At 50.9% G+C, this 27,636-nt stretch overlaps 1 long non-coding RNA gene across 3 annotated transcripts in view; it reads right to left on the bottom strand.

Annotated features, from left to right (window-relative positions):
* Nucleotides 1–27,636, bottom strand: part of LOC129084329 (uncharacterized) — a 129,717-nt gene that overhangs the window by 15,389 nt on the left and 86,692 nt on the right. Inside the window, exons 3-4 of one of the 3 annotated variants that reach the window (XR_008530583.1) lie at nucleotides 11,766–11,866; nucleotides 8,417–8,481 (exon numbers count right to left, since the gene is read on the bottom strand). The exons of 1 other annotated variant lie outside the window; for it this stretch is intronic. This is a non-coding gene — a long non-coding RNA (uncharacterized LOC129084329). Of the gene's footprint in view, nucleotides 1–8,416; nucleotides 8,482–11,765; nucleotides 11,867–27,636 lie in introns of those variants that run through there. One more of the 3 variants, XR_008530584.1, reaches the window with a different exon arrangement.

Below are 27,636 nucleotides of genomic sequence, written 5' to 3'. Positions count from 1 at the left end.
ACTCATTACCCGAGGAGCTTTCAGGTGTCCCACCCCTCAATTAGTCCTCCAGAGCCAGCATCCGCGGTCCACCGGGGGGGATTTGCCTCTGGGGATGAGGTGTCTGGGGCTCAGGGCCTGCTCAGCCAGCACACCTGCCGCGGCCCAGGGACTTGCAACTGGAGCGAAAGGATCTGAGCGAGCCCCAGGGAGAGAAAGGGAGAAGATCCTCTCATGTCCCCACCAGCAGGCTGTCCCTGCTTCGAGCCTAAAAGAGACAAGTGGTTACCACAGAAGTCCCTCCTACACCCCACTGTGGCCTGCACATGACTCTCGCGTCCTATCTGAACCAAGCCCAGAGCCCAGGAAGGGGCAACGGGCAGGTAACAGTCCTGAGCCGCACCTGGAAGCACTCAGCATTGGAAGCCTGCCCTGCACTGACAGCACTGAACTCAGAACCAGGCAACCCGTGAGAGGCACAAGCTGAGAAGCCCAAAAGTCAGGAGGCCCCCAGAACTCCAGACCTGAGTTGTCCACTGGGGTAGTCACATGTGGCTATTTAAATTTTTAAAAATGAAAATGAATTCACACAACAATGGCAGCTTCTCAGGCACCCCATTCTAAGTGGTCAAGAGCCACCTGTGGCTGGGGCGACCCCATCGTCCCGGGCCAGGGTAGGACACACACACCGCGCCCTCAGAGGAAGCTCTACACTGCACCAGGGCCTTTCTCGGGCTGTCCGGAAGGGCAACAAGATCCGCCCCACCCCTTCTATGCCTCAGTGTGCCCCCAGCTTCCCAGTGTGTGATGGGAAATGCCTCTCCAGGGAGAGAGGGGTCTTTGCTCAGCAAAGAAGAAATGCACAGCAGGTTAGAGACCAAGATGCAGCTCTGCCACTTACCAGGTGTGTGACCCCAAGTAACTCGTGTCACCTGTGAGTGCCTCCACTTGCTCAGCCCCTTTTGGCACCTTTTAGGGCTGTTGAGTGACTAAAAAACCTAAGTAAACATACCACTATCAAGTGGTGATATTAAAAAAAAAAACAACAACTACTGTTAAAGTTTGCATTCTCTGAGATGCTATTATTATCCTGCTTTTCTCATTATGAAAACACCAGCTAAACCGAACCACCAGAATTTAATGGGCCTCTTAGTAATGAAATTTAATTTAATACAACCCAAGCAAGCTACCCTCTCGGCACGCCTGCAAAACCCCTGGAACTGGAATTGCAATTAGTCTATTTATTGTGACATTGTCTCTGGCGGGGTTTCCAGCCCTGACTCTGCAGTAACATCACGGTGATCTTTCCAAAATGCAAATCCAATAACTGCGCTTCCTCCCTCCTCCCCTAAGGAGGCATTGCCAAGAAGACACAATAGAAGCTCTTCAGAGCCTCAAGCACAGATACCCGAGCTGACCCTGAGCCTCCTGCTCATCCCTGGTGCTACGCCCAGCACCAGACGCAGCTGGCCCTCCCTGGTCCCGTGCCTGCCATTCCTTTGGGTCTAGGGCCCCTCCCTGCCTCATCCACCTGAGCAGTGTCTTTCCATTCAGGCTCGAAACCCAGAGCAGCCAACTCACAGTGGGGGAAATGCTCCCACTTTACATCCATGGGACCCTAAGCCCGCCCCCCTTGGTGACTCCTCAGGGCAAGCTGCCGACGGCACAGTGTGTCCCACCCGTGGGCTTCTCGAGGGCCCTGGCCTAGCTCAGGGCCTGGCGCAGTGGAGGCCTCCCGCTGGGGGTCTCCAGTAAAATGAATGGAGCTCATTATGTAGATACAATGGAAAGGCAGTTTTCAGCAGAGACGGGGACACTCAGCTCAAAAGGGGACAAAGGCAGCCGGGGGAACCACCTTCTGTAAGTGACCCTAACTGCATGTGCCCTGCACCCAAGCCATAGAGGGCAAGGAGGAGGACAAAGGGTGGGCCCCTGGAACCTGGCCCCTGCCCCCAGGGGGGTGAGCAGAACCTTCTCTTCGGCAGCCTCCCCCTGACTTTGCCAGGAAGACGCCATCTTTCCTGGTGACAACTGTGCTCGTTACCCCTAACTTTCTACAGCAGCACTGGCGCCTTTAAGGGTTTCAATGGGAGCACCCCCAAAAAATATATATCCTCTGAAACCTCTCAATATGACCCCATTTGGTAACAGGATCTTTGCAGGAATAGTTAAGGATCTTGAAATGGGATCATCCTGGATTAGGGTGGGCTCTAAATCTAACGGCAGGTGTTCTTGCAAGAGAAGAGGGACAGACACAGAAAAAGCCAAGCGAAGACAGAGGCTGAGATTTGAGTGATGCAGCCACGAGCCAATGAACGCCTGCGGCCCCCGAAGCTAAAAGAAACAAAGAAAGACTCTCCTTTAGAGCCTTCAGAGGGAGCACAACCTTGCTGACCCGTTGATTCCACGTGCTAGCCTCCAGAACTGTGACAGGACACATTTCTGTGTTCTTAAGCCACCTAGGGTATAGTCATTGCTCCAGCAGCCACACAGAAGGAATACAAGACCTTTGTCTCTGGCGTGGGAAAGAAGCCAGGTGAGAACTCAAGAGGGAGGTGCGAAGCCCTGTGGGGCGGCATCCCTCCCAAGGATCTCAGTCATGTGGTTCCGGTCCCAGTGGTGTCTTGAGTTGTCGGCTGCTGTGTCCTGCAAGCTGAGAACGAGACTGGCGCATAAAAGGCATAACCAATGAATATTTCTAAGCAAATAAACTGCCAGCCTCATGCTCTGACATCAAGGAGCAGGCTCACCATGTTGGATAAGGCACAGAAGTGTAGGAAGGGTAACTGGGAGAAAGAGGCTCCTAGAAGATGCTGTTCCCCTAGGACCTGGCCGCGGGTGCACCCTTCTTAGCCCATCCTTCTTCGCCCCGTCTGCCTATTCCACAGCCTCACACTCATCTGGTTCCTTGCACCTGCTCCTCCAAGTGCCCTGGCTGGGTTTCCCTCCACCGGCTGTGAGCTCCCCACCAGTCACCCCACCCTCCCCAGGAGTGGCCAGAAGAATAAATAATCCCAGGACTGGAAAGAGACAGACTCCAAAGATATTTTTAATCCAGCTGTTCACTCCAAAATGAGGGTCAGAGAAGCAGAATGAACTGCCAGAATCGAGCCCTGGGGCACCCAGACCCAAGACCTCACGGTCCCTGGGCTCTGTGCCCAGCTTACATCCGGCCCCACATGAACTTCTGCCTACATCAGCACCCTCCCCAAACAGATCACTCCCTGACGTGTCCTCGTGCCTAAAATTGTGTCTGGAACACAGTAGGTGCCTGGTCTACATTTGTTAAATGAGCCCACAACTCAGAACGAGCATATTCAAAGTCGTTCATAATATTGTAAAGATTGCTCAAAAGAGGGCTGCCTTCTGAGTAGAAAAATACAAATTTATCCAAGGGCAATAATTCCCTCCGGGTTTGTACTTGGGGAACTTCTCTGCTCCACTTTTCCTCTGAGAGGGTAGGAAAGGGTGAGAGGAGGAGGGATTGAATGCTTTCCAGTAACAACCATCTTGCAAAGAACAGTGTTCATTCAGTCACCAAACATTTACCAGGTCTCAGTAGGTCTGGCCCGTGAGAAAGGCACAAGGACCCAGAGAAGGCAAAGCCTGCAGCTGCCTCTACATCAGGGACAGCAGGCAAACAGGCAGTTAACCTGGTTACCTGTGCCTTATCCCTCCTGCCTCTGAACAAGAACACTCCTGCCCACCTCTTCTCTGGGCTAACTCCTTCCTTCCCTAACCACCCCAAGTCCACGCTGTGGGACCCTCTGTGTGCTTAGCGTAACCTGTGCCCCCAACATAGCAAGCAGACCCTCCACTGTGATTACCTGATTCTCACCTAAATCTCCCTTTCCAGGAGCCCAAAAGTTTCCTAAGAGAAAAGAGGGTCCTGTCAACTTCTGGGCTCCCGCAGTGCAGCACAGGGCCTGGCCTGTAGTACAGGCTCGATTAAACTATTGCGGAAGGAAGAGCAGCCTGCATTTCGAAGAATCCTAGGAAGCTGAAACAATGCCAGGCCCATCAGGGCTTTTAAAAAAAAACCACCACCAGGAAATGATGATCTACACCTCAGTTTCTGCATCTGCAAAGTGGAGACAGACTCCAGAACAAGGGTGGACAGGAAGGAAGTGCCCTCCAGTGATAACTGCTCTCTTCTTCTCTAGCTGCAGCGTACCGGCTTCCCTATCAGAGCCCATCCATCCAGCAGGCTCCTGTGTGATAGGCTCTGATGCAAAGATCCTATCGCCCACCAACTGAACTTGAGAGCATCCTTATTGGTAGCACCCACTTCAAGGAAGGTCTGACTCCAAGCTTCTCTTGGTAATCCTTTTATTGTGGGCCTGCCAGGCACACCCACCCCACCCCACCCCACCTTATCTGCAAGGTCCCTAAGCTGTTGTCTTTCCAGGAAGGGTGTCTCCTATCTACAGACCTCCAGGAGGCCTAGGGAAGGATGCCCCCCGGGCCTGACCCTGGTTCCTGCTGCTCTGTGGGTGGCTAGGGACCCAAGCAGCCCGTCTCTCAGGAGCTCAGTTTCCCCCGCGCTTACTGCTCTGTACAAGGAAGGGGTTGTCCTCATAGAGCCCTCAAGCTTGGAAAGAACAACAATAATAACAACAACTTATTATTATTATTTCAGGGGCTGGGTTGGACAAGCCAAACTAGTATCACTACAGCCTCTATTCATCTCTTCTACAAAAGAAGGGAACTGTCAAGCAAAAAAGAAATCAGGGATGGTTCCAAGAATTCTGTTACCTTGGGTTTGCTGCAGATGACAGAATCACCACATTCAGGAGAGCCCTTCTGAGAACTGCTTACTGTATGTGCAAAAAACCAGAATGGGGCAGAGACACCCCAAGAAGGCAAGCATTAGGGATGGTTGAGTGAACACCAATGCTCCGCTCGTGAGAACTGAGTCCGGCCTATAAGAATTCTGTAGGGGGTCTCTTCTGTATGTTGGTCTGGGGGCAGCAGGGAAGAGGCTGGAGACTGGCAAAGAAGCACAGGCTCCTAAGGGGCCAGAGGACCACAATCCTAACTCCCTCCAGCCATGCCCCATCTGGCTTGCTCTTAGCCCCCTTGAACTTTATAGGTTGAGCAGCTTTAGCAGAGAACGTCTGTAATGTCCTAAAGCAGCACCTGGCACCGAACAGGTATGCACATCCTCCCACTCTTCCTTAAGGAGGTCGCCATGAGCAGAGTCCTTTGGGTGCGGCCATGGGTCTTTTAACTTCCGTATCTTCAGAATCTACACACACTGGGAAGATAGTAGTCACTGAATCCATGCTTGGGAAAGGCACGGCCGAGAGATGAAAGACCTTCCTAGGCAGGAAGGCACCTGAGGACAGATGTACCCTGTACTCAAGGGGCTGATCACTCAGGAAGCATCCGACTACCTACCTGCGCTTCCTCCCTTAGGGCCTCAGGGGTGCCCACCCATCCTGCTCCACAGAACACTCAGCCTTGAGAGGAAGTGCAGGACTAGGACCCTGCTGGCTCCTGTCCCCGTGCAGGACTGCGGTTACCAGCTGTGTGAGCATGCACAGTTTACTGAGCCCTTGATGTCCCTGTTGCAATAGTATCCCCCTCAAGGGAGTCATGCGGATGTTGTGAGTTTTGCACATGATGTTTCAGAACTGGGCCTGTAGTGTGTTATTCAATGAGATGGTGCGCAGTCACAGTTCTGGAGTCACTGAGCAACGGAAGTCGCTCATCCTTGATTCTAGATCACAGAGGTCAAGATACACTTGAACTCTGGACTAAGAATCCTACATCCTCGGTCAAATCCTGGCTCTCACCCATGGGACTCTGGGCATGTGACATTCCCTCTTGCGACCTCCAGTTCGTCATATGGAAAAGAAATCTATAAAAGCCTGCTCGGTATTCCCCAGGGGATAGGATTAACTAAACCAAAAAGCACAAAGCTTGCTAAGGCAGGGACCATAGGCACTAAATAATTGTATTCACTTTAATGAATGAATTACAAGCTCCCCCACCCATAAATCAGCCAGCCAGCCACTCTGTATGTTCCTGATTCCTTACCCATGCCCCTCCCCTCACCTCCAGGTGCCCCCTGCCCTGTTAGGTACACTCAGCTTTGATCACTCAGCTGGGCCTCTGGTGCCAGGGAATTAGAAACAGTGGCCAAGGTCTGAGAGCGCGTGCACCCATGGGTGACCAAGCTTCCCCCACCCTGGGGCCTTCCTCTGTGGAGCAGCAGGTAACCTGGGCACTACATCCCGTATCCCGGCGTCCCCTCCCTGCCCGGGACACTGCCTGCCTGTGTGCAACTTTAGAGATCACAGTGGCATCAGCTGCATCATGCGAGCGGCCACTCTTGGAACAAGACAAGCAGTGGCTTAACTGCATAACAGAACATGGGCAACGAAGCCAGACACCTGTGTGACCTTGGACAAATGTGTCCACCTCTCTGGGCCTCCATGAACTTAGCTATAAAGGCGGGTATGAGATAGCCCCTGCCTCTGAGGGTTTTTGTGAAAATGAGTTCACTTCTGGACAGTGCCGGCGGCAGCTGTGTTGCTGTATGGGTGAGCTATATTCACATTTAGATGAAGGCGAGCGATCTGAGAAGGCATCTGTAGGAGAGATGGCGAGAGGGGCAGGAAAAAAATCGTCAAGGCTGGGTGTTCCCTGGGCATTCTCCTCCCTGGGTCCTGGGCTCTGGAAAGGGAGCTGTGGCTTCTCTGAGGAGGGGGCGCTGCAGCAGCAGAAGAGCAGAGGGGAAGGAAGGAGGCTGGGAGAGGAGGCAGGGCTGCAGGGCATCCGCCACAGGTGCCATGCCCAACATTACCCCATTGTAAAAGCATGACAGTGTATTCCTATCCCTGTTTCATAAAGGAGGCTCAGAGAGGCTGAACAATGTGCATGCAGCACACAGATATTGGGGTTTGGGGCCATGTGAATTCAAGGCACTCTCTCCTGTAATTGGGGGAGGGGTGCCTTGGAAGGAACAGGCTCTGTGACCCTCAGCAAGTCACTGCTCCTGAGTCTCAGTCCCTTACCCTATAAAAAGGAGATGGTGGCCTGCAGAGGAGACATTTAACCACCCCCCCCCCATACCGCCTGACACCTGAATCCAAGGAGGGGTTCATATCACAGTCACTTTATGCTTTCCCAGTGCTGGGGAGCAGAGCGGTGATTCTTCCACCCCCAAACTGTGCAGCCTTGGGCAAGTTACTTGGCATCTCTGAACATGAACTTCCACATTTGCAAAATATAGGTGATAGTAACAGCTAAGGTAAGCTACACAGTGGTTGAAAAAGCTCTTTGAAAAGCACTACAACACCATGCAAGGTGGGCCAGTAGCACTGGTTAATTTCTATAGACCAGAATAAAACGTCATAATGTTGGTGATGAAGATAATAATAGTGCCCACCATGAGAGTGAGGCCTATGAAATGACTATTCCTTTAAAAAGCCAACTGAAGAAATAAGAACAATGGTGTACAAAAAGGTGGATTCTAGCTCAGGTTCAAAGTAGACCCTGTTTTCAACTTTCACAAACAAATGTGAAACTTAAAGAAAAAATTCAACTGAAGGGCCATGTCTTCCCTTTGCCAGGAAAGATGCAGCCGTCCCTTCCTTCACCGCAACTCCCTGCCTGTCCCTACAGTCTGGAAAGACAGACCAGGCTGTGTCCAGAGTAAACACGGTGGCCTGCTGCTCCCCCTTTGCCCGCCTACAGACGGCCTTTGATGGTGCTGGATGGAGCAGGGGGGGCCACTCCCGGCCACAGCCATCACTCTAGCCCACCGGCCTGGCCCAGCACGGTCCTTCCTGGGGGACAGCACTAGAGCTCACCCTGGAGCAGCTGGGTTCCGAGGCCAAAGCCAGGGTGCCCCCACCTGAACATGGGATCCAGACATCCTTCTCACATTCCATTTTAACATACTGTAAGGCAATCTCTATAAAGCAGCGGTATGGTGCAGTGGGTCAATTCACAGTGCTGGAGCCCAGCGACCGAGGTTCAGATCTGGTCCTTGTGCACCTAACTGGGTACCCTGGGCAAGTCACTAAGCCTCCTTGAGCTTGGGTTTTCATCTGCAACACAGAGATTATGCTAATATCTTGTGCACAATTCCAAAATCTAAGATGCTCTCAAGATCAGAATTTGGGGGTAATTTTGAGCCTTGACCTGAACTAGCATGAAGCTATTTACTTATTTTATTTATTTCACTTAGTATGAAATTAATATATTTTCCTGGGGAACTCTTAGGGCTTGGTCGACGGCACTGGCCCAAGGACATGGTTTATGAGCCTGCTCAGGCTGCCCTAACAAAATGCCACGGACTGAGTGGCTTTAACAGTAGAAATTTACTTTCTCACAGTTCTGGAGACTGGATGATCAAGGTGTCAGGAGGTTTGGTGTCCCCTGCGGCCTCTGTCCTTGGCTTGCAGATGGCCGCCTTCTCTCTGTGTCCTCTCGTGGTTCTTCCTCTTGTGCACGTATCCCTGGTGCCTCTTTGTGTGTCCAGATGTCTCCCTAAGGATACCAGTCAGCTTAGACGAGGGCCACCCTAACAACCTCATTTTACCTTAATCAGCTCTCTCAAGGCCCTACCTCCAAATACCATCACATTCTGAGGTGCTGGAGTTTAGGGCTTCAACAAATGAATGGGGTTGGGGGGTTATAGTTTAGGCACAACACATCATAAGCTATGTGCACTATGTTGCCTTTCTAAAATCTCAAAACATCATGAGTTTTGAAACATAGAAACTCATCACAAATGTTTTGAATAAGGGATAGGGAACCTAGGGAACTGTCTCCATAGGGTCATGCCGAGGACCGAATGCACCAACAGACATAAAGCACTGCCCCAGGCCACCATGTGACTCTTCCCACTGGAAGGTGCTTTGTGGGGCCAGGGGACACGGCACATGTACAAACAAGCAGGTGCACACTGCATCTAAGTCACCACGGATGCACAAGCACAGCTAGATACGAGCTCACCGAAAAATGGCTCCACTAGGCATTGCCATGCCTCAGACCCCTCTGAGAATGATTCTCAAAGAATATTCTGAGGCCCACAGGCAGGCTAAGAGTGACAGATGGTCAGCTTGACCTTCAAAGGCAAGCTTCTGTTCACTGGAGAGAATGAGCTAGAAAACACAGCCCTGGTCACAGAGAGGCATGACCAGATAAAAGCACAACTTGGGAGTAGACCCTGCCTGCCACTCTACGCCATGGGATGTTGCGGACATCTCCAGTCTCAGCCTCAGCGGCCTCACCTGAAAATGGGGATATGCGTGCATCTTGCTTCAAGGGATGGCTGTAAGGTTTAAAAAGAGCCCGTGGATTAAAAAGGCTTAGCACCAATCAGCACCCCCAAATATGCCAGTTCCTTCTAGGAGAACAGGTTAACAGAAAATTGGCAGGTCTTCAAGATGCAGAGGAAGCATCAAATACAAAGTGTGAGGAAACAAGGGGGCTGGAAGGAGGGGAAGGGCTTTGCAGCGCAGGACGTCTTTGCTGAGTAAGCTATAACGACAGCACGCCTTAATACAGCCTCGGAGCTCAGGGAGCTCAAAGGGCTTTAACAGACGTGATCTCACTGGGATTTTTTTTATTAGCTTCTAAGGCAGGTTAACAGGTTCCTCCATCTCTGCTGAGACAGTGAAACTGCGGGCTGCCCCAGCCTCCCCTGACACACAGAGGCGGGGCGGGGTGGCGGAGGAGGGGGGCGCAGAGACTTTCTGAGCCTTGCCTGGGCGGCAAAGACACAAGATCTGCTTCTTGATCTACAATCTGTCATGAGCCAGACACTTCTAAAGGAAATTAATTTTTTAAAAATAAATTTCCTAGAGCAACCTTAAAAAAAAAACTCTGTATTTGTTTTTCTAAGAAGCGGAGAGGGACCAAAGCGGGGGTGGGGATGCTGGGGGGGTGGGGGTCAGAATATGGGGGTGTTTCCCAGTCCGTGCGGCTCTTCCTGGAGGGCTGTGCCCAGCGAGGACCGGCTGGGCTCCTGACTGCCCAGGATGGCTGCTTGGCCATTGCTGTGCTCCTGTTTCACACTTTCTCCTCTCTCTGTCAAGCAGCCTTTGTTCCTGAGGTCTCCGAGGTGTCAGCCCCACCCTGGGCCACTGTATCTTCCTTTGGATGATCCTCAGACCTGCTTTAACTCCGCCCACGCGCCTGGCCTGGGCTTCCCACCTGCAGCCCTGCTCCCAGGGCCACTGCAGCAGTTCAGGGGCAAGGACTCACTCGACCCTGGATGTTTCTGGGCAGGGAGCCCCTTGCTTTGGGATCCCTGAGCTCGGACAACATCGTGGGGTAGGAAGGGCAGGGGCCAGCTCCCAGGCAAACACTTCCCCTCTCTGCAGAAGCCTCAGTTCCCCCTTCAGTCGAACAAGCAAATGGGGGCTTACATTCCCATGTGATTGCTCAACTGAATGAGATCACGTCCGCGAAATATTTCAGAAACTATGAAAGTGCTGAGCACGTGATAACCTTCCATGCCCCCTCCCCGACTGTTGCCGAGGGAGGGTGCTCCCCTTGGTCACTGTGAAAGACAGGTAGGGAGGAGGGACTGGACAGCAGGGAGACACCAGCAGAGCCCAGTCCCACGGCTGCACCAGGAGCCCTGGCTGTACTTGAAGCTCACACGGAGGCAGCGTGGGGCCCTGGGGACAGCTGAGGCTCTGGAGGAGGCTTACAGGCCAGTTCACAGTCCCTGATGTTCCACACAGCTCTGTGGCCAAGGGCTCAACAGCAGGCCACACATACGGGCAAGGGGACCAGAAATGCCCGTCTCTCCAACTCTCCATCTGGGAAGCAGGCGCAATAACCATGCGTGCTGCCAGGTGACTAGAGGTTAACCAGGCACCTGGACACAGCAGCACCCAATCAAGGTGAGCTACTTTCTGTCATTAGTGTTTGCCTGGTGGAGCTGTCATCTTCATCAGTAAGAGGGAAGTTTGGGGACACCTGCACCAGATATTTATTAAGAGGATCAGTTTAAAAGATGCGCTGAAAGGGCTTAGTATGGTGTCTGACACACAATCTAAGTACTCAATAAATGAGAGCTCTAATGATTTCAGTCGGAGAAAAAGTCCACGCATGGAGCTTTTCCAGGAACCTGGGCTGTCAGAGGAGAGGCCTGGCCTCACCCTGAACAAGGAGCATCTCTCTGGCCAGTGACTAAGACCGGCACCCGGCAGGATCTGGCTGCTCTGACAGGGCGGGGTTGGGCCGAGGCCGGGGCTGGGCCGCGGCCTGGGTTGGCCTGCATTCAGGATGATGCATTTTTACCGTAAGGCCTGGGTAACTCCAGAGCCAGTGCTGGCCGCGCCATCCCTGGGGCCTGACACTCACTGGTCAGCGATGAGAGATGCTTCGTAAAAGAGGCAGGCGCTCCAGAGCCCTCGCAACTCCAAATGTCGAGAAGCACAGAGCTGGGTAGGAAGGGACAGGTCCATGGGTGCATGTCATTTAATAAAACAGCCACCGTCTGTTTGCTTAACCATCTGAGGCAGGTCTGAGTGCCAGGCTGAGTTCTGGGACAGGAGCCAAAATCAATTAAAACCAGGGATGAGGGAGGAGAATAAACAGTGAGAGGAGGCTGACAGGGGTAACAGCACAGGAGGGGCTGGGGTCCAAAAAGGGGGCGAGAGGAGACAGACAGACAGACAGTCGGACAGACACGAGCATACGCGCGCGCACACCACTCCTGCGGTCCACACAGCCCAAACTCAATGCAGAAACGTAAGTTCTGGCCACAGGGGCTCTACCTTCCACAGGCCCAACACGCGACCGCATTTACATACATCGTCTCATGTGGGCAGGAGCAGGGTCAATGCCGGGACCATGTGTGTGAGCTCTAGACACCAAATCCAAGGGTCCAAATGCTCGGTTGGCCTCCTCCTTGCTGAGAAAACACAGCAAAAGAAGCAGTTAGAAAGGACAGACTATAGGATTCCAGGACAAAAGAACTTTGAAATGGCTTGTTCACAACTGTATTTTTGCCCAGATTATTTCAGTATCAGCCTTTGGAAAACTGTAATCATTTCTCCGCTACAACTCACTTCACGTGCCATCACTTGTCCAATTCCTTGCCAGCAAGGAAGTAAGAGGGCAGGCATGAAAAGCCAGACATTAATGGTTTTGAACTCGTTCGACCCAGCTGTGTGACTCTGCGTGAGCTAAGTTTCCTCATGTGCAAATTGAGGAAAGGGCCCACTGGGTTGTTGTACGGCAGAAGAGCCTGGGTGCCTGCCATGTGACAGGCCGTCCAGGACAGATCACCCCTTGTCATAAACAAGAGGCACGTCAGCAAAAAGTGATCATGGGTTTCACTTGGCAAAGCCACTGTGAAACCATCTTAATAAATATGTATTATACAAATGAATAGAATCATTACCAAAGCTTGCTGCTTGGAGAAAACCGAGGGAAAAAGAATTCAAGAACAAGGTGACAATGTCAGAGGGAGAGAATCATGACCTGGGGTCAAACACAGGCTGATCAGTCCTATTAGGAGATAGCTGGGACTTGCTTTACTGGGATTCTTGAAATTCCAGCAACGTGGCACCAACCACAGACACTTTCAGATAAAAGAAAGGCACCATGGCCAAACTATGACCCCTGCGCACTGGCTCTGTGGACAGACTGCCGCTCTCTATTGTTTTCTTGTCTCAGAAAGGGAGATAATAACATTCCCTGCCTTATTTGCACAAAGCACGTAACAAGGCTGTCAAGCACACAGTACGTACTCAATAAATGTGACATGGTTGTTGTTTTTTTTTTTTTTAATTCCTATTTAATATTATTGCCATCATCCTACCACCGTCTCTTTTCTTTCCTCTTCTTTGGAATCAGCACTTTCTCAGAGATACCTGGCAGCTCACACAGCAATAAAGATGACCACGCTTCCCTTCTATTGTGAGCGACGAGGGAACCTGGGAACATCCGGGAGACTTCAAGATGCTCTCATAGCATTGAATTCAACTTCCCACAAACCCTTAACCCTTTGCTGCTTTCTCCCACTAGACTATAGGCCCCACAGGGACAGCAAACATGTCAGTTTGCTTGCCCTTATATCCCTGGTGCTTAGGAGAGCATCTACCTATGTTAGGGACGCGATAAAATTGATGGAATCACTGGTACATAATAATTGCTCGACAAATCTGGGTGAACACCTGTGAGCAGAAAGGCCAGTCGCCATGTTCTTCTCTCCATGCACATCCAGCCTCCAAATCCGAGAAATGGCGGGCCAGTGCCCAGGCAGACCAGCAGCCATTCGGCCTAAAGGGGTCGGCAGGGTCTCCACCAGCATCCTAGCCAGCGCTGCCTCTGCGGCACACTTTGCTTGACTGGAAACACACTTTGATCGACTTGAAACACCTTAGTACACTTTCATGTGTGGTACAAACTCTTTCTCCTCTCCAAGCAACTGTGTGAGGTTTGGGAGCTTCAGGCCTTGAGTGCAAAGAGACCAGCAAGGCCAAGGACCTCGTTGGTCCCTCCCTGGGCCACAGAGCTGACAAAGGGCAGCAAAGGCCCTTGAAGGCCATCTAGAACCCAGGCCTTTTGCTTCTACATCTGGCACCAGATTCAATGCTCAATGGCTGTTGGTTTGTTAAAGAGGAAAAAAATGAACAAATGAAAACAATGGTGTGATAACATCCCAAATAATTCAGAACTGTCTATGGTTAAATGGTAGAGAAAACTGCTCAGTGGCAGGTCCAAAACTGATACTCCCTGGCAACAAAAGTGACCCCTGGGAAGGAGAATCAGTTCAGGTGGCAACAAGGGGAGTGCGCCCAGGGGGCAGAGTCAGGCGGGGGGGGCGTGGCGGGGGAATGTGAGGATCTGTGGGGCCTTTGGGGTCCCAGGCTCGCTCATGGGCAGGAGTGTGCACACAGACAGGGAGCGCATCCTCCTCGCCATCAGGGAAACTTCCAGAAACTGCATCTCACCCATCAAGCTGGCAAAAGGTAAGAATCGGATATCCTGAAGGCAGGTGAGAAGGTGAGGAAAACGGGGCTCTTACACACAGCAAGTGGGAGTGTAAAGTGAGGTAGCACTCCTGTTAAAACAGAAAACGTTCATCCGCCTCCGAGGCAGCAGTGCGACTTTGTGGTATAAACCCTAGTGGGGCACCTGCATGTGCCCACGGGGCGTGAGGATATCCCAGCAGCACTGTTTGTAGAGGGCGGGGAGAAAAGGAAAGACAAAGAGGGGGTGAGAGGGAGGGGAAGGAAGGAAGGGAGGGAGGCAGGGAAGAAAAGAAAGAGAACAATGAAAAGGGATCAAGCTCAGTATTTATCAGCAGGGGAGGAAGGATCCCCGGCCCTAGAGAAATGCTCCAAGACTGTTCATTGTTCATTCTCTCCTGACCTGCCCTCCCTGCCAGGCACTCACTCGTCCACTCTAGTTCATTTTCTTGTTTTGTCAGCCTCTTGCTCTGCCCTCCAGGGGAAAGTGGAATTCAGGGATGAAAACAGAGTGCCAGACTCCCCGGAAGGCTCCTTGCTGTCCTTTGCCCAGGAGAGGCTCCTGTTACAATGGGGCCTGGACCTCAGCCACCAGCCCAGGGAGGGGGGAAGCTGATTTCATCCCACTTAACCCGATTTGCTGTGCCCAGAAGGCAGCTAATGAGCAGCCTGCACCCTTGGAGTCATCGATACCACTTTCCAAATCAAGTTACCAAATTGGTCTTAAAACTGCCTCAGAGGAGCTGGGCCAACTGTTACCAGGGAGGCGTCCTGCCAGCCATCTGGCCACGATGCCTGCTGCAACATCTCCTTCTCAGCATCAGCGGCGGGGCACAAGTGCGCTGCCTTTGTCTCCATTTGGGGTCCCTCTTTCCCCCAGATGCCCGATCCCCCAGAATGGAACTCAGGTCCCCAGAGCAAACATAGGACAGTTGTGGCCAAGAGAGCCAGGAATGAAAGGACCAGGAGAGAACCATGCCATAGGTGCAGCACTAGCAGCTCGGGAAACCTGGGGAAGCCAAAGGGGAAAGAAGAAATTCCCCCACTCAGCCGCACCCAGTTCCCAGAAGTTTCCCAAATAAGCCACCTTGGGGCTGAGGAAGGTCAAAGTCCATTAGCGAACTGGACAACAGAGCCTAGATGGTCACCTCCAAACAAGAATAATGGCAAGCAGTTTCTATCCATTATTTCACTGAAGCTTCACCATACCCTGTGAGGCCTGTCCTCTTCTTGTCCCCATTTCACAGACAAAGAAACTGAGGTAATCAAAGTAAGAACTGAACCCGGACCTTCTTCAAACCCAAGTCCATGTTCAGCCTCTAAGGCACACCAGCTTTATCCCCGAGATCTCGATGACTTCCATTCCCTTTTCTATAATTAAACATAAAAACATAAACATAAATCCATGGAACGTTGCACAAGAGCCAAGTATGCTTTCCTTAAGATGCTTTTGGTTACCAATCCTAAATACGGCCCCTGCTTTTGATGGAGAGCCAATGGAATGTAAGGCACTTGACCATCTTATCTTCCATCACATGAAAGTCCTCAAGGGCATGGGATTATTCTCTCTCTTTTACAGAGGAGGAGAAAGTGGCTCTAGAATGTTGACTGATAGGCTCAAGACCACACAGCAAGGAAAAGGAAGAATGTTCACCCTATGTATTTGGAATAAAATTCACTTTAAACAATCCAGTATCCTTTTCACCAAACCTGTCAACTTCTCTGTGTTCAGGCTCAGCAGAAGAGACTACGTCCACTCTCTCTGTTGGGGAGACAGAACAGATCTCTAGGCCAGCAGTCCTCAGCAAAGGGTGGTTCTACCTCCTCACAAAGGAAACATTTAATGATGTCTGGACTCATTTTGGATTATCACAACTAGAGACTAGGTTAGGGGGCTGCTAAACACCCTACAATGCACAGGACGGCCCACCAAGTCAATCACTGAGGCTCAGAAACCTGCTCTAGAACCTTCATGTGTCTCTTCAGCTTCTTCATGATCTTCATTTCATACAAGAACTTCTTGACTACTCAATACAATAAAATGATACTTATTGATTAGCATGAAAACTTAACACAGGTCACTCTTGAGGCTAACATACCCACTGAAGCCTCTCGAAGAGTTGGCCAGAAAGGAGACCTGAGCTGAGAGGCAATGCATGAAGTAATGATGCTAACATCGCTGGAGAAATTTGCTCCTCGGTCACACCACATGCTGGACCTATGGGAGTCCAGCGAGAAGGAACACCGTGAAATGCAAGACTCAAGTGCTTTCTCCCCAGAGGAACACAAGTCATGTCACGGAGCCACTGGATAGGTTGGGAAGGCCATTAGTCTATTATTCCAGGGGCATGTCTAGGTCCTCAAGTCCACAACCCCACAATAGCCCTTTCTCTTCCTTCAGAGAGACTCCGGACAGAATAAAATAAAAGCTGGAAGACAGATCACAGGGCTGGCAGAGAGGGCCCCAAATCATGCTCAGTTCCCAAGAATAATAAGCACAGGTGAGATGTCGGCTTGTAGAATCTCACAGTCAGACTCAGCAGCTTTGTTCTGATGTCATCAAGGGGCCACCCCAGAACCTACACAGCAGCCAGAGGAGAGCTGATGCCCAGAGTCAGAGCAGGATGTAATCCCAGCAGCACCGCTCCAGCGACGGACGGCAAAGCTGGAGGCTCTGACACTTGAAGCAGTCTGCCACAGAAGTGCCATCTGGGAAGACGAGTCAGGATTTGAATGCAGCTCTGCTCAGAACTCATCACTGGGTCACTAACACTAATCCTGGGGACCTCAAGAAAGCCCTGTATGCCCCCAGGGCCTCAGTTTCACTACCTATACAATGGGTAACCACATCCACCAAGGGGGCTGTTATTGAGCCTTAGATGAGAAGATGAGTGGCATCAGCTTTGATGCACAAAGATGTAAATGAGTCACTTTCTCTCCACCTGCTGAGTAGTCACACGTGGAGGAAAAGTATTCATGAGAAGTTGCTATGGGTAAAAACGGAACCTTTGGTTACAGTCAGACAAACCTGGGAGGAAGTGCCAGCCCCATCAGACGCAGAGTCTGAGAGACCCCGTCCACATCCATAAACACAGATCAGACCTCACCAATGCGGAGCTGGTAGGGGAGAGTGTCCATCCCGAGTGCACTGTCTATGTTAAGAACCACACTCTGGGAGTTCTAGAGCTGGCGACACAGAGCCAGAGACACAGAGCCACACTCCAAGGGTAGACAAAAGTCTGTGGGTGTGGGGTGGGGGCCTGGAACTTTGGTTACCCTTGGGAAGAGAGTCATGGTGTCACTGACCCCTGAACATGGGACCACAAGGGTGGTACCCTCCACACCTTAGGGTCTGATATTCAACCTCATGGTGTAATCTTGTGCTGCTGGGAACTTTCAAATACATATACATTTTTTTTTTTTGGAGCTATGGAATATAACCACAGAGTAAGGCTTTTAGTTCCCATTATAAGCTCCTCCAAACTCCAGGGCATCTCTCGTTCATCTTGCACAGCAGCCCTCGAGGAGCACACGGTTCCAAGAGCAAGAAGCCCAAGAAAGTCAAGAGAATCAGTCCCTGGAGAAACAAGAAGGACTGGCACTTCCTAAAGGGGAGAAGTCCCACCCTAAGGCCATGTTCCAGAGTTGGGCTGGCACTGGACCAGGGGCCTGGCAAAGGAAGGGGCACATCCAGGCCAGCCAGAGGCTGGGACAAAGAATGACAGCAGGGAGCAAAAAGAGAAAACACATTCCCCCCAAATCATGATGATGAAGAGGTATATCAGGATGCTCACATAAACTTTAGAATACCAAAATAATAATAATGGTAACTTTTAAAAAATAATACTCAACAACAGGAAACTAGGACAGTAATGAGTCAGCTAAATAGAACATGCTGTTTCCACCACTAGAAAAAACGATAGTGAACATTCACTGGGGATTTACTACCCACAAGCTACGATTAGATTGACCTTCTACAGGTTAATCGTCGAATGCTGGCAATTTCTCAGGGCTCAACTGAGTATTTTAAGCACCTTACATGGATCAATTGACTTAATCTTCACAGCGGCCCTTCAGGTATGGTAGGCATAATTACCCTTCCCTACCAAAAGAAAGGGAGATATCCATATCCTAATTCCCAAAACTTGTCACTATGTTATCTCCCTTGACAAAGGGAACACTGCAATATGATTTAGTTAAGGACCTCAAGGTGGGGATTATTCTAGATTATCAAGGGAGGCCTAATCGAATCACACTAGCCCCAAACATCCAAACACCTTTCCAGGAGGGGATCAGAGAGATAAGAAAGACTACGAAGAGGTCGGAAGCATGAAAGGGACTAGGCCTCCCATTGCTAGGTTTGGCAATGGAGGAAGGAAGCTGCCAAACGAGGCCTGTGAGCAGCTTCTAGACATTGGATACAGCTCTCAGCAGGCAGCCAGCAAGAAAACAAAGACTGGACCTCAGTCCTGCAACCACAAGGAACTGAATTCCACCAACAACTGGCGTGAGCAAGGACAAAGACTCTCCCCTCGAGTCTCCAGAAAGGCACGCAGCCTGCAGACACTTGGATCCCAGCCCGGTGGGACTTGCGTCAGACTTCTGACCTAAAAAACTGCCTGATAATAAATGTGTGTTGTGCAAGCACTACGTCTATGTTAACTTGTTATGACAGCCATGGACAACTATTCACTGCGCAGAAAAGCATTCATAGCCACAGCTGGGGGGTAGATGAGATGAACCACAGTGTCCCAAGGCCACACAGCCAGCAAGGGGCAGAGCTGGGACCTGAGGGCAACAGGGGGGCTCCAGGGACTTCTGTGCCCCCCCCCCACTACTCTGCTCTCCAGTCTCATGGCAGAATGATTCTAAATCAAGTTCCCAAAGGACAACATACAGGCTGAACTTGGACTTACTCTACCTGGAGTTTGATTATTTTACAGTTATTTCAAATACTTGAAATGAATAAAAAGAATAAAACAAGAAAACTGCAACTTGTCTCAGGAAAACTAAGGGGAAAGTTCTGTCTTGCCCGGCCTTGGATGATGGCAGTAAAAATATGAACCCAGAGAGACTGAAATGTTTTCACAACAGTTGATAAGGGGCTGTTCCCCCAAGAAGACAGCTCTTATCCCACTATCTGGCCTGTCCCCTGGGGCCACATCCTCCCACCGCCTACCCCGGACCTCCCCATAATACAGGGTCAGGCCAGGGCCCAGCCAGGAGGCTCTCAGACCCTGGCGCCACACATCCCAATTACTGAAGCCTAAATATTTTGAATAGCACCCTCAGGGAGATGGAGGGAGAGGTGAGGACAGTGGCTCCAGCAGGCAGGTGTCCTTGGACTTCCCTAAATACAAGGGAAAACTCCCCTGCCTAGGGCCTCTGAGATCTGGGACGTGTGTGGGAAAGGCACAGATGCTTCGATTTGGCCTTGAGCCTGTCTCCACCATTTCTTACTCACACGTGGCCTCGGGCAAGCCATTTAACACCTCAAAATCTCAGGGTCCCTCCAGGTAAAATGTGAACACCAAGAGGGCCCCCTGAGTGCAGCTCGAAGGAGAGAAGCCGTGAATTCAGCCCCCACTTAACAAGGTCAAGCACGATGACTGGTGTGTGCCCTGGGCACCTCCGGATAAGGCTCAGACACAACTACGAACGCTTGGTGGAGTGCAGCATTCCCAGGGCCTTCGGGGCTTCAGGAGACCTCCACGTGGCTCAGCCTCTAAATGTGGTCTTTCTCCTGCCAGTTCATCCCACCGGGCCACTCCCTGTCCACCGCTGGCTTTCCCGTGGTCTCTCCCATCCATGAAGTATTGGGTACCTTTTGCTGGTGCACCTTCCCTTCCCAGATCAGGGTGCAGGACCACGGTGCAGGTGGGGAGGGCACTGCACAAACCCTCTAACAGGGAACTCTGAGCACATGTTGGTTAAATGAGAAGGAAAGAGGGAAGGATCAGTGAGGAGCTGAAACAGACCCAGCCTTTCCTCCCCAGTAACCCTGAAGCCTTGGCAGAGACCAATATAGAGCAGAAGACCCCTCTGGAACGACCCCTACAGTCAATCTAATCTCCGCGACAGAGAAATGAAAGACTAGAAGAGAAAGGGCTTCTGTCTGAGCACACAGCCCCGAGTCACTGGATCCCGCCCAGCCTCACCTTCCTCATCTATCAAATGAGCACGATGCCCACGCTGTCTACTCACCATGGGAGGGGCTGCTCAAGGGAGATGTGCGCCGGGGACACTCTCTATGGCCTGGAAGGTGTGTTCTGTGATGACAGCAGCACCAAACACCTGCCACAGGGGGACTCCAGGATGAAATAACAAAGCACAATAAACTCAAGATACTGCACGTTTGTAAAAGCAGCCTGAGGTTTTCATTCCTTTCCTGGAAAGCTTAAACTTTTCCCAGTTATGCAGTTTGGTGAACAGATGGTCTTTCTTTTTAAATGTATCATTTTTTAAAAAGACTTGAAGGAAAAAAAAAATAATCAGAACCCCACAGGCATCTGATATTCAGCCGCTTGGTAGAATCTTGTGCTGCTAGGAACTTTCAAATACGTATGCCTATTTTTTTTTTTTTTTGGAACTATGGAACATAACCATAGGGTAAGGCTTTTAGCTCCCATCACAAGCCCCTCCACACTCCGGGGCATCTCTTGCTCATCTTGCACAGTGGCCCTCGAGGAGCACGCAATGGATGCAGCTGTTTGAAATGAGTAAGCCTCGCCTCTGGTCATGAAGAAACACGATGTGACTTGAGCTTCTCTGTATCAGGATGGCACCTCCTCGGGCCACTCCCATTCGGTCACTGTCATCTCCTCCCAGCCCAAGGTGGTAAACCAAGGGTGGCACCGGTCCTGGAATGATGGTGGGGGGTCAAATAGAACCAGGACCCCACACCCACCCACCCCTTGGCAAAGACACAATCATTCTCCAAATGGGGCTGCTCCCTGTAACATGCCAGCGAGGACACTTGAGGAGGTTACAAAGCCAGGGACGCCAGGGAAGCGCTTCCACCTGGCGTGACAGAGGCTGGGCTTGAAAGACCAGAGGAAGAGCCAGGAGAGGAAGAGCTCAGAGACTGGTATTGCAGCATTGACACAAATGGACTTAGAACTGGACAGAGCGTGTTTAAAAAAAAAAAAAGGGTCATAATTTGGAGTGACAGAACTTCCTGAGTTCAAACACCAGCTCTGTGGCTTTCTCAGTGACACTAAAAAAGTCTCTCTCTCTCAGCACCAGGTTAGAACCAAAAATAACAATGAACTTGTGCGATGTTTAGAAAGATTTCAAAGGATCACGCAGCAGAACACCTCAAGATTTGCACTCACAGCTTGTCATTTCCCTGGTCCCTGTTGTCATGGTGTTTCCAGTTGACATGTAGAGGCCCAAGGGGTGCCTGGAACGAAGTGACTGAACGGGATGACTAAAGATTATCGCGAAGCGAATGATGCAGACTGCCAGTCCTGTGGGTTGGTGACTCGATCTGGACTTAAATCGAGGACAGGAGTCAGATAACAGCGGTCGTCTTCCTGCTCTACAAGTCCTTTTCTGTGCAAAACTCTCCCAGGGCATATGTATGAATGTAAATGAAGTTACACTTCAGCTGGTCCCTCTCATCTAGAAAATCCAACCAAAGGCAAGCAGGGTTGCAAAAGGAACAGGCTCTTCTTAGGGCAGTGGCCTACAGAGGCAGGAGCTGAGGCAGGTCACAAAGAAGGCTGTGTCCCCAGGCAAGGCTGAGGAGCGAAGACCTGCCCAGCTTTGCTCAGGGTGAGGCTCGACTCAAAGTTGGCATGAGCCTCCCCCTCACGAGGAGGAAGGGAGGAAGCAGCCTTGCCCCGCAAGCTGCAGGTGCTCAGCCATGCTCGCTGCCTCCTGTGGCCTCTGAGGATGGACGCTCCTGGGCCAGGGCATCAGGGGTCTGGCCCATGCCAAGGACAGGAAAGAGACACAGACCTGCCTGCAAGCCCGGTTCACAGCACAACAGTGTTGAGGCACCATAGGAAGTCAGGGGCCACACCCAGCCTGGCCTTCCTCGTTTCTGAGAAAGACCATCAAAGCAAAGCCAAGGCGGTTGCCAGAGTGGGGAGTGCCCCATTGCAGAGCAGAGGTCCAGCCTGAGCACAGCAGTGCTTCGGTCTTGCTCAGGGAAGGTACTGCCTGTTCGATACTCATCCAAGACCACTGCTCCCTCAGACCCTACTCCCTCCGCCCCATTCTCTCAGCCGCCAGGCCACCCCTGGCAAGATGCTCCTTCCTGCGTCGGCTATACCCACTGACACCTCATAATCACTCCGCTTCCAATTAGTCACCCCAGCTTTGGTCAAATCCACTAAGATGAGCATAATAGCCAAGATCGTTGGAGCACACGGCACATGGTCCTAAATTCTCCACAGATGACCTGACATTGATAGTGTTCATAATGACCCTAAGGGGTGAGTACTATTATCATCCCCTTTTACAGGTGAAAAAACTGAGGTTCAACACGTCTACGTAACATCCACCAGAAACCCGTGCTCTGTGCCACTGGGCAAACCACATCTTGCTTTCTCGTGCCCTGTACACCAGGCCTCTGGGTTTCGAGGTGACTCTGAGTTTTACCAACTGCACGACCTGGGACAAGGCGCTCCATCCCTCTGTGGCTTTACTTCCCCCTCTACAACTGAGAATGATTACATCTGCTCCATATGGCAGCTCGGTGCGGGAGAACGAAAGTGCTCACACCAGGGTGCAGCCCAGAGTAGATACTAGAAATGGTAACCTTGCCATCAGTGTGTGGGGGAGATGAGAGAGACAAACATTCATACAGACAGACTGACTGACTTGGCTTCTCTAAGAAGGTGACAAGTGAACCATCAGAAACAAAGAGCAGAGAGATGCACCTTAAGACACCCACTACTGTGGGGAGCCAGCCAGCATATCGATTATGCTGTTTTCTCTCTTCTCCAGGGAAGAGCGGTCTAAAAGAAGAGGAACCCAGGAGAACCTGGTTGGACACTAGAGTCTCCAGGTGCAGCGAGGAGAGCAACACAGAACTGTCCAACGTTACTCTTACCCAGTCGCACCTGGCCCCAGGGGTGACAAAGTGGGGAAGGCACAAGCAGTCATCAATTATTTCTCAATCCCACCTCACTCCAGGGTCCCCAATATATCCCTGCAGCTTCAGATGCTCCCTATAGCCTCAAGGTAGATCCGGATCCCTGGAAACAAAGTCATAGTCCTGTTTGGAAGCCATAAAGGAACTTAAAAACAACAGTCAGAAATAAGGGGCGCTGTGCTGGGTGATGGAGGCAGTCTGGAAACACCCAGAGCCCAGACCTTCCTGGGAAGGCGGAGGCATGGAATGAAGGGTTCAGGGGACCCAGTATCTTAGTGGGCGCCACCCACACATCGGTGGATTAATAAAGAGGAAGAAGGGGCAGTCTTGTTTACAGCCCTTTGCAAAGGCAGGTACCTGGAGCAAAGTTGGTGTTGAATAAATATTTGTTAAATGACTACACGAATAGGCTCCTGCAACCAAAAAACTGCCCTGTGCCCTTCTGCCTCTCAGTGAAATGCCCAATGAGAGACTGAAGCTTCCCTGCCCCCTTGCAGCCACGCTCAGCTGAGGCCCAGACTGGAGCAGAGGTGACCCAAAATTGCAGCGGAGAAGGCTCAATGCTGTTCCCTTCCACGTGATCTTAGTCTGGTGACCAGAATGATGACTTGTAGGCAACGTGAGGCTCAGGAGCACCCATGCCAGACTGAGAACTTGCTCTGGACTGGCCCCTTGCTACAGGCATCACACTCACCTCTCCATTGATCCTCCTACCTCATGAGACACAGATAATCATTCACATTTCAGGGATGAAGAGCCCAGGACTTTGAGAGACTAGGCAAACAGACTAAGGTCATCCATCTAGAAAGTAAGAGGCAGGATTCGTACTCAGCTCTGCCCGTGCCCTGAGTCCAGGATCTTAGGTTGCACTGGTCGCATGGACGGGCCCAGGGCCCGAGAGAGCAGCAAGCAAATCGAGACAGAGCCCCTCCAACTTAGGGTGACCACATACTAGGCAAATGTCTCTAGGATCTGCCCCCACCAAACCCAGAAAGACTTCTCCCTGTCCCACCTGGCACAACAGTAGCAGCCCCTACCTGGTCTCCCTGTCCCCAGCCCACACTCCCACGGGCTCTCCACGGGAAAGCAAGGAGCATCTCTGTCTTCCTTCTAAACCCAGGATGCAGCAGCACCCAGCATACAAGAGGCACTTAAATACTCATGACCTTGAATTACACAATTGATCAAGTCCTATCTATAAAACAGGAGTAACAATACAAACCTCCAGGATGTTCAAAAAATAACTCATGAAAACAACTGCTCACTAAGGTCCACAGTGTTATAAATATATTGCTGATTCCCAACAACCTTTATGATTGAGAAACAGAAAGAGAAAAATTCATGTGTGAATAACTTAGCACAATGCTCCACATGCACTGGGGTATATATACATGTATACATATGTGAGAATGTCTGTGCATGTCGGCATGTGTGTATGCATGCACTCACCGAGATAGAAATGTATGTGGTTATCATCTAATCAACAATGGGAGAAGGGACTCAGGTGCAGCTGGCGAAGCTGTAGTTTGATATCCGTCAAGTAAACAGCCCACAGTCCATTCATCTTGACACACCACGCTGGAGTCCACATGATGGACAGTGATGTCCCCACAGCAAGCTGGGGTTCAGCCGCTTTGGTGAGGAGTTTGATGGATCTGGGGCTAGAAAGGAGGGAACATGGATGATTTCCTCCCATGCTCACCTTTGAAGCCTTACAGACAGGACAGAGAGAAAAAACATGCAATAAAAGCTTCTGCGTGCCTTACATGGTGCCCACCCCCTTGAAACACACCATCTCAAACTTAGCATTCCTTACCCCTCCATGCCTTCATTTGTCCCACTGCCGGGAGAGGGCAGAGAGGAAGGAGGTCCCTAAATTGGATATGCGGTGCTGTGCACACCTGTTAGGAAGAGGGGAAAGGTGAAAGTATGCCCTGAGCTGTCCGCCTGAACCTTACCTGCACCCTGGGGTCTCTTCACACCTGTGCCTGGACCCCCCCACTTGCAGCAAGTGCTGCAATTGTGCCAGGTGGGCTGTGAGCATACCTCACTCCCAGCAAAGACACAGGCCCGGCTCCCAACACCTCTTCCCATCATCAGCTCCCCATAATGCAGTTCTCAGGAATGTGGAGAACATTCAACAGAGGAAGCACAGGGATGTGGAGGGAGGAGGAAACAGGCTGACTGGCCCTGCCAAGTTTTCCAGAGGAAATGAGTAACCCGTTGTTAGGCAGTTACACATCGCCAAGCGAGGAAGTGGCATTGTCTGGGGACCAGCCGAAGGCCTTACATAACAGGCACCCCCTCGCACTCTGGCCATGGCCGTATTTGGGGATTGGCACAAACATCTGACATGCACTCTCCCCTGTGTAAACACTGGCTTTATTAGGGTGGTAGAGAGGTCTGGACCAGAGTCCCGGTTGGCTCCACGCTGAGAATGAAATCGACGCAGAGTCTCGGAAGCTCTCATCAGCTCACATCGGCTGAGTGGCCGTGTGCTAAGTGGTTAAGCCCAGGCTCAAGAGCCTGGCTGCTGGCTGCGGTCCCCACTGCTTACCGGCTGTGTGACCTGGGCACGCTGTTCAACTGCTCTGTGCCTCAGCTGCCTTATCTGCAAAACAGGGAAATACCTGCACCTGCATCCTGAATTGGCTGAGAAAGAACTGGCATCAGACATACAAGGTGCTCAGAACAGCGCTTCGTACAAAATAAACTTTCGGGGATGTCCCAGGCAGGGTGCTGGGGGTAAATAGCATGCTGCTTCCACCTCTCAAGGCAGATCCCCAAATAACAGGTGAAATAAAGGGTGCCAGGGCCTGCGGCACAGTCCAGACAGGGTCTGATGGCTGCACTAAGGGGGAGCACTTCCTCCAGGCACCTCAGAAACAAAAATGGACAAGGACCTCCCTCGAAGAAGCCAGCAGAAGAGGGAGGCATGGACAAGAAGGAATGCTACATTTTTATTGGGGATGTAAGAGGACACTAGTAGAGTTTAACAAAATCTCAAAATGTATTTCAATTCGACAGACACAGTCACGGGCCATGGTCAGGGCAAAGAGAAGATGCCAAAGGGAGTCAGGTCTCCACGGAGTCAGCGGATGCATCCTCTGCTCTGCATGTGTGTGGCCACGTCGCCGGGGAACAGAGAAACCCCCGATACCCAAACCGCGGCACCTCCCGGTGCCTGCAAGGGGCCTCGCAGTCACTGTGTCACTCCCTGCTCACCGCAGCCACTTAAGGAAGACACTGCCAGGGGCACACGTGCACGCACACTCTTCGTGTTGAAAGGTAAGGAAAGTGAGGCACACAGAGGCCAAGTTCCCTGGCTAGAGTACACTTAAAGGGTCGGGATTCAAACCTGAGTCTGTTTTATTCTCCACTAAAGGGATTTTCCTCCTTCGCTGTTTGGCTAGTTGAATAATAATAGTTATTATTATTTTGTTTAGAGTTCCTTTTTTATTGAGGTATAATTGACATAGAACATTATATATTAGTTTCAGGTATACAACATAATGATTTGATGTATGGATATATTGCAAAACTATCACCACAATAAGTGTAGTTAACACCCATCAGCACATAGAGTTACAATTTCTTAAAATCTGGAACACAAACTATTATTTTTCAATATAACCACGAACTTAGAGAAAAGTTGGAGGTATAGTGCAAATCCTTTTTCCCTATGCTGCGTGGGAGCAAGGGGCTGTTTGACACCCCATCACCCCAGAACACTTGGGTAGGTACTTTCCTAAAGCCAGAACATTCTGTCAGCAAAATCTGGAAGTCAGCACTGACGTGTAACTGACATCTAAGTCTTATACCCAAATTCAGGTTTCTCCAACTGTCCATAACCAAGCTAATTGTCACCTCCTCTCACTCTCCTTCTGTCCATAACCATTCCTCAGTCACTCCTTAACTCTCGTGACCTTGACATTTCTATTATAGGGCAATTATTTTGAAGCATGTCCCTCAATTCGGGTTTGACTGATATTTTCTCATGATTGCAATCATGTCACACAACATCATTAATTTGGGGTTTTTTGGGGGGTAGGGGTTGGCTTAATTGCAAAGCAAGAGTTGGCAGGAAGGTTTCCTGGGCAAAAGTAAAACATCTAAGTCAGTGGTGATGACAAGCTTCACACAATCATTTCTCATCAGGGAGGCGGGGCCGTGGAATCTAGTTTATGGCTGAGGGAGGGGCTGGGCCGTCTGCAGTCTGCTCGGGACTATGGTGCCTACACAGCCGAGCAGGGAGATGCTGGCATCGTTCACTCGTGCCAGCTTTGCTTACAAATAAAAAACATTTTTAAAATAGAAAAACCTCAGAGTTCAGCTTAAAAAGACCTTTCATGCAGTGCCAGGCCTCTGCCTCCCCGCTCCCCCGTCTCCCCGCCTGTCACAAAGTACAATACGTATGTTTATCTTGCTTCTAAGAAGGGGGATATTAAAATACTTGAGGATTTTCCCCTCCTAACCCTGGCATGCTGGCTCCCACCGGCTGCACGGCCACATATAATGGAGTGCAAAAGCAGCAATTATGGCTTTTGCAAACACAGGGAACTTTCCTGAGGTTGGAAGTCACATCACTTGAAAGGCCGACTT

Source organism: Pteronotus mesoamericanus, unplaced genomic scaffold, assembly GCF_021234165.1.
Source record: "Pteronotus mesoamericanus isolate MK-2021 breed Mesoamerican mustached bat unplaced genomic scaffold, CSHL_Meso_final scaffold_174, whole genome shotgun sequence".
NCBI lineage: Eukaryota > Metazoa > Chordata > Mammalia > Chiroptera > Mormoopidae > Pteronotus > Pteronotus mesoamericanus.
Note: the sequence above shows the minus strand (reverse complement) of the source record. Positions and strands in the feature narration are given on the sequence as shown.